Source organism: Nothobranchius furzeri, unplaced genomic scaffold (genome assembly GCF_043380555.1).
Source record: "Nothobranchius furzeri strain GRZ-AD unplaced genomic scaffold, NfurGRZ-RIMD1 Scf040, whole genome shotgun sequence".
Classification (NCBI taxonomy): Eukaryota; Metazoa; Chordata; class Actinopteri; order Cyprinodontiformes; family Nothobranchiidae; genus Nothobranchius; species Nothobranchius furzeri.
In genome coordinates, this window is record NW_027223057.1 from 178,171 (window position 1) to 185,670 (window position 7,500).

Below are 7,500 nucleotides of genomic sequence, written 5' to 3' on the forward strand. Positions count from 1 at the left end.
TCAGAGAATAGCCCAAGTGGGACACTTGTGTCGGACTAGGGAGGCTCTGCCGTGCCCCCTGGAGGTCTAAAGGATGACCAGTAGTTGTGGTTCTCGCCCCGGGACTTGGGTCAGAGTATAGCCCAAGTGGAGCACTTGTGTCGGACTAGGGAGGCTGTGCCGTGCCCCCTGGAGGTCTAAAGGATGACCATTAGTTGTGGTTCTCGCCCCGGGACTTGGGTCAGAGTACAGCCCAAGTGGAGCACTTGCGTCGGACTAGGGAGGCTGTGCCGGGCCCCCTGGAGGTCTAAAGGATGACCAGTAGTTGTGGTTCTCGCCCCGGGCCGTGGGTCTGAGTATGGCCCAAGTGGGACACTTGTGTCGGACTAGGGAGGCTCTGCCGTGCCCCCTTGAGGTCTAAAGGATGACCAGTAGTTGTGGTTCTCGCCCCGGGACTTGGGTCATAGTATAGCCCAAGTGGGACACTTGTGTCGGACTAGGGAGGCTCTGCCGTGCCCCCTTGAGGTCTAAAGGATGACCATGAGGTCAAAAGGATGACCAGTAGTTGTGGTTCTCGCCCCGGGACTTGGGTCAGAGTATGGCCCAAGTGGTGCACTTGTGTCGGTCTAGGGAGGCTGTGCCGGTCCCCCTGGAGGTCTAAAGGATGACCAGTAGTTGTGGTTCTCGCCCCGGGACTTGGGTCAGAGTATAGCCCAAGTGGAGCACTTGTGTCGGACTAGGGAGGCTGTGCCGGGCCCCCTGGAGGTCTAAAGGATGACCAGTAGTTGTGGTTCTCACCCCGGGTCGTGGGTCCGAGTCTGGCCCGAGTAGAGCACTTTGGTCGGCTACCGGGGGGTGTGCCGTGCCCCCTGGAGGTCTAAAGGATGACCAGTAGTTGTGGTTCTCGCCCCGGGACTTGGGTCAGAGTATAGCCCAAGTGGAGCACTTGTGTCGGCCTAGGGAGGCTGTGCCGGGCCCCCTGGAGATCTAAAGGATGACCATGAGGTCAAAAGGATGACCAGTAGTTGTGGTTCTCGCCCCGGGACTTGGGTCAGAGTATAGCCCAAGTGGAGCACTTGTGTCGGCCTAGGGAGGCTGTGCCGGGCCCCCTGGAGGTCTAAAGGATGACCAGTAGTTGTGGTTCTCGCACCGGGACTTGGGTCAGAGTACAGCCCAAGTGGAGCACTTGTGTCGGTCTAGGGAGGCTGTGCCGGGCCCCCTGGAGGTCTAAAGGATGACCATGAGGTCAAAAGGATGACCAGTAGTTGTGGTTCTCGCCCCGGGACTTGGGTCAGAGTATAGCCCAAGTGGAGCACTTGTGTCGGACTAGGGAGGCTGTGCCGTGCCCCCTGGAGGTCTAAAGGATGACCAGTAGTTGTGGTTCTCGCCCCGGGACTTGGGTCAGAGTATAGCCCAAGTGGAGCACTTGTGTCGGCCTAGGGAGGCTGTGCCGGGCCCCCTGGAGGTCTAAAGGATGACCATGAGGTCAAAAGGATGACCAGTAGTTGTGGTTCTCGCCCCGGGACTTGGGTCAGAGTATAGCCCAAGTGGAGCACTTGTGTCGGACTAGGGAGGCTGTGCCGTGCCCCCTGGAGGTCTAAAGGATGACCAGTAGTTGTGGTTCTCGCCCCGGGACTTGGGTCAGAGTATAGCCCAAGTGGAGCACTTGTGTCGGACTAGGGAGGCTGTGCCGTGCCCCCTGGAGGTCTAAAGGATGACCAGTAGTTGTGGTTCTCGCCCCGGGACTTGGGTCATAGTATAGCCCAAGTGGAGCACTTGGGTCGGACTAGGGAGGCTGTGTCGTGCCCCCTGGAGGTCTAAAGGATGACCAGTAGTTGTGGTTCTCGCCCCGGGACTTGGGTCAGAGAATAGCCCAAGTGGGACACTTGTGTCGGACTAGGGAGGCTCTGCCGTGCCCCCTGGAGGTCTAAAGGATGACCAGTAGTTGTGGTTCTCGCCCCGGGACTTGGGTCAGAGTATAGCCCAAGTGGAGCACTTGTGTCGGACTAGGGAGGCTGTGCCGTGCCCCCTGGAGGTCTAAAGGATGACCATTAGTTGTGGTTCTCGCCCCGGGACTTGGGTCAGAGTACAGCCCAAGTGGAGCACTTGCGTCGGACTAGGGAGGCTGTGCCGGGCCCCCTGGAGGTCTAAAGGATGACCAGTAGTTGTGGTTCTCGCCCCGGGCCGTGGGTCTGAGTATGGCCCAAGTGGGACACTTGTGTCGGACTAGGGAGGCTCTGCCGTGCCCCCTTGAGGTCTAAAGGATGACCAGTAGTTGTGGTTCTCGCCCCGGGACTTGGGTCATAGTATAGCCCAAGTGGGACACTTGTGTCGGACTAGGGAGGCTCTGCCGTGCCCCCTTGAGGTCTAAAGGATGACCATGAGGTCAAAAGGATGACCAGTAGTTGTGGTTCTCGCCCCGGGACTTGGGTCAGAGTATGGCCCAAGTGGTGCACTTGTGTCGGTCTAGGGAGGCTGTGCCGGTCCCCCTGGAGGTCTAAAGGATGACCAGTAGTTGTGGTTCTCGCCCCGGGACTTGGGTCAGAGTATAGCCCAAGTGGAGCACTTGTGTCGGACTAGGGAGGCTGTGCCGGGCCCCCTGGAGGTCTAAAGGATGACCAGTAGTTGTGGTTCTCACCCCGGGTCGTGGGTCCGAGTCTGGCCCGAGTAGAGCACTTTGGTCGGCTACCGGGGGGTGTGCCGTGCCCCCTGGAGGTCTAAAGGATGACCAGTAGTTGTGGTTCTCGCCCCGGGACTTGGGTCAGAGTATAGCCCAAGTGGAGCACTTGTGTCGGCCTAGGGAGGCTGTGCCGGGCCCCCTGGAGATCTAAAGGATGACCATGAGGTCAAAAGGATGACCAGTAGTTGTGGTTCTCGCCCCGGGACTTGGGTCAGAGTATAGCCCAAGTGGAGCACTTGTGTCGGCCTAGGGAGGCTGTGCCGGGCCCCCTGGAGGTCTAAAGGATGACCAGTAGTTGTGGTTCTCGCACCGGGACTTGGGTCAGAGTACAGCCCAAGTGGAGCACTTGTGTCGGTCTAGGGAGGCTGTGCCGGGCCCCCTGGAGGTCTAAAGGATGACCAGTAGTTGTGGTTCTCGCCCCGGGCCGTGGGTCTGAGTATGGCCCAAGTGGGGCACTTGCGTCGGACTGGGGAGGCTCTGCCGCGCCCCCTGGAGGTCAAAAGGATGACCAGTAGTTGTGGTTCTCACCCCGGGTCGTGGGTCCGAGTCTGGCCCGAGTAGAGCACTTTGGTCGGCTACCGGGGGGTGTGCCGTGCCCCCTGGAGCCATGGGAGTGAGCTCCAGCAGACTGGTATTTTTCGGAGAACCAGGCCCACACTCCTCAGACTTTGTGCCCAGGGACAGGCCACCAAAATCGGCCGCGGCTCGTGCACTTTGCCCCTGCGTTTCTCCCAGAACCAGAGCCGGAAAAATCCCAAAATTGATGCCCAGAGATAGTCGACTCTGCCTGGAATAGATTGCCACCCAAACCCGCCAACTCACGCTGGTTTTCCGATGGCCTCACCTACTAACCCGAGCATGGTCATCGCTCGCACCTTCCAAAACCTCCAGGGGCGCAGGCACTTTTCATTTACTGGCCATAAGGCCGACCGCCTTAAGCGTTAAGCGATAAGCGAAAGGCTTAGTTTGGACTTAGTTTTTGGAGCGACGAGGTCGCCGTTTTGTCAATTCTGAACCGATTTTCACGCGGTTTTCGACTGCCTGCGCCTGGGGAGCCGCCCAGAAGCCCCAGGCAGTGTTCTGGGTGGACTTCCGGACCGGTCCGGACCCGGTACCGGCCGGGGGAACCGCACCACGCCTCTCGGGCGTTTCTACACCGATTTTCGCGGGGTTTTCGACTGCATAGACGGGGCCACCTGCTGCAGGGCCCGAGGGAGGGCCTTACTGAGCTGGGTCCGACGCAGGGCCCGGTTCCTGGAGCCCGCTGGGGGGGGGGGGGGGTTCTCTAAGGCTCACGGCGGGCTGCTGAGGGGCCGGATCGGATGCAGACAGGCGCTCCTCTGCCCAGGTCTTTGCTCCCCTGCCCCACTAGGAATGGAAGACACACTGCCAACAGCTTCTGGAGGGTGATGGGCCCTGCTGCAGACCAGGTCCGACCCAGGTTTCAGCTATCCCACCCCGCAGGGACTTAAAGACACACTGCCATCAGCTTCTGGAGGCTGCTGAGCTCTACTATAGAGCAGGTCCGACCCAGGTTTCAGCTCCTGCAGCCCACTAGGACTTAAACACACACTGCCATCAGCGTCTGGATGGTGATGGGCCCTGCTGCAGACCAGGTCCGACCCAGGTTTCAGCTATCCCACCCCGCAGGGACTTAAAGACACACTGCCATCAGCTTCTGGAGGCTGCTGAGCTCTACTATAGAGCAGGTCCGACCCAGGTTTCAGCTCCTGCAGCCCACTAGGACTTAAACACACACTGCCATCAGCGTCTGGATGGTGATGGGCCCTGCTGCAGACCAGGTCCGACCCAGGTATCAGCTCCTGCACCCCGCAGGGAATTGAAGACACACTGCCATCAGCTTCTGGAGGCTGCTGAGCTCTGCTATAGACCAGGTCCGACCCAGGTTTCAGCTCCTGCACCCCGCAGGGAACTAAACACACACTGCCATCTGCAACTGGAGGCTGCTGAGCCCTGCTGCAGACCAGGTCCGACCCAGGTTATGGCTCTCCCACCCCCCTGGGACTTAAACACACACAGCCATCAGCTTCTGGATGGTGATGGGCCCTGCTGCAGACCAGGTCCGACCCAGGTTTCAGCTCCTCAACCCCGCAGGGACTTAAACCCACACCGCCATCAGCTTCTGGAGGGTGATGGGCCCTGCTGCGGGCCAGGTCCGACCCAGGTTTCAGCTCTCCCACCCCGCAGGGACTTAAACACACACAGCCATCAGCTTCTGGGGGCTGCTGAGCCCTGCTGCAGACCAGGTCCGACCCAGGTTTCAGCTCTCCCACCCCGCAGGGTCTTTAACACACACACTGCCATCAGCTGCTGGAGGCTGCTGAGCTCCGCTATAGACCAGGTCCGACCCAGGTTTCTGCTCCTGCACCCCGCAGGGAATGAAAGACACACTGCCATCAGCTTCTGGAGGCTGCTGAGCCCTGCTGCAGACCAGGTCCGACCCAGGTATCGGCTCTCCAACCAGGCAGAGACTTAAACACACACACACACACACACACTGCCATCAGCTTCTGGATGGTGATGGGCCCTGCTGCAGACCAAGTCCGACCCGGGTTACAGCTCTCCCACCAGGCAGGGAATTAAACACACACTGCCATCAGCTGCTGGAGGCTGCTGAGCTCCGCTATAGACCAGGTCCGACCCGGGTTCCTGCTCCTGCACCCCGCAGGGACCAAAACACACACACTGCCATCAGCTTCTGGAGGCTGCTGAGCTCTTCTATAGACCAGGTCCGACCCAGGTTTCAGCTCTCCCACCAGGCAGGGACTTAAACACACACTGCCATCACCTTCTGCTGGCTGCTGAGCTCTGCTGCAGACCAGGTCCGACCCAGGTTTCAGCTCCTGCACCCCGCAGGGAACTAAACACACACTGCCGTCACCTTCTGCTGGCTGCTGAGCCCTGCTGCAGACCAGGTCCGACCCAGGTTTCAGCTCCTGCACCCCGCAGTGGATTAAAGACACACTGCCATCAGGTTCTGGAGGCTGCTGAGCTCTGCTGCAGACCAGGTCCGACCCAGGTTATGGCTCTCCCACCCCGCAGGGACTTAAACACACACCGCCGTCAGCTTCTGGATGGTGATGGGCCCTGCTGCAGACCAGGTCCGACCCACGTTTCAGCTCTCCCACCCCGCAGGGGATGAAACACACACTGCCATCAGCTTCTGGAGGCTGCTGAGCTCTGCTAAAGACCAGGTCCGACCCAGCTTTCAGCTCTCCCACCAGGCAGGGAGTTAAAGACACACTGTCATCGGCTTCTGGAGGGTGCTGAGCCCTGCTGCACACCAAGTCTGACCCAGGTTTCAGCTCATCCACCCCGCAGGGACCTAAACACACACTGCCATCAGCTTCTGAGTGGTAATGGGCCCTGCTGCAGACCAGGTCCGACCCAGGTTTCAGCTCCTCCACCCCGCCATCACCAGCTGGAGGCTGGCTGCTGCTCCTGCACCCTGCCATCAGCTGCTGGAGGCTTCTGTTCCTCCACCCCGCCATCAGCAGCTGGAGGCTGGCTGCTGGAGGCTGGCTGCTGCTCCTCCACCCCGCCATCACCAGCTGGAGGCTGGTTGCAGCTCCTGCACCCCGCCATCAGCTGCTGGAGGCTGCCTGCAGCCCCTGCACCCCGCCATCAGCTGCTGGAGGCTGGCTGCAGCTCCTGCACACCGCCATCAGCTGCTGGAGGCTGCCTGCAGCTCCTGCACCCCGCCATCAGCTGCTGGAGGCTGGCTGCTGCTCCTGCACCCCGCCAGCAGCTGCTGGAGGCTGGCTGCTGCTCCTCCACCCAACCATCAGCTGCTGGACGCTGGCTGCTGCTCCTGCACCCCGCCATCAGCTGCTGGAGGCTGGCTGCTGCTCCTCCACCACCCAACCATCAGCTGCTGGACGCTGGCTGCAGCTCCTCCACCCCGCCATCAGCTGCTGGTGGCTGGCTGCAGCTCCTTCACCCCGCCATCAGCTGCTGGTGGCTGGCTGCAGCTCCTTCACCCCGCCATCACCAGCTGGAGGCTGGCTGCTGCTCCTGCACCCCGCCATCAGCTGCTGGAGGCTGCCTGCAGCTCCTGCGCCCCGCCATCAGCTGCTGGAGGCTGGCTGCTGCTCCTGCACCCTGCCATCAGCTGTTCGAGGCTGGCTGCAGCTCCTCCACCCCACCATCACCAGCTGGAGGCTGGTTGCAGCTCCTGCACCCCGTCATCAGCAGCTGGAGGCTGCCTGCTGCTCCTGCACCCCGCCATCAGCTGCTGGAGGCTGCCTGCAGCTCCTGCACCCCGCCATCATTTGCTGGAGGCTGGCTGCAGCTCCTGCAACCCGCCATCAGCTGCTGGAGGCTGGCTGCTGCTCCTCCACCCCACCATGACCTGCTGGAGGCTGGCTGCAGCTCCTTCACACCGCCATCAGCTGATGGATGCTGGCTGAACGCTGGAGGCTGGCTGCTGCTCCCACACACCGCCATCAGCTCCTGGAGGCTGGCTGGCTGCTGGAGGCTGTCTGCTGCTGCTCCTCCACCCCGCCATCACCAGCTGGAGGCTGGCTGCTGGAGGCTGGCTGCAGCTCCTGCACCCCACCATCAGCTGCTGGAGGCTGGCTTCTGCTCCTCCACCCCGCCATCAGCTGCTGGGGGCTGGCTGCTGGAGGCTGGCTGCAGCTCCTCCACCCCGCCATCACCAGCTGGAGGCTGGTTGCAGCTCCTGCACCGCGCCATCAGCTGCTGGAGGCTGCCTGCTGCTCCTGCACCCCGCCATCAGCTGCTGGAGGCTGCCTGCACCTCCTGCACCCCGCCATCAGCTGCTGGAGGCTGGCTTCTGCTCCTCCACCCCGCCATCAGCT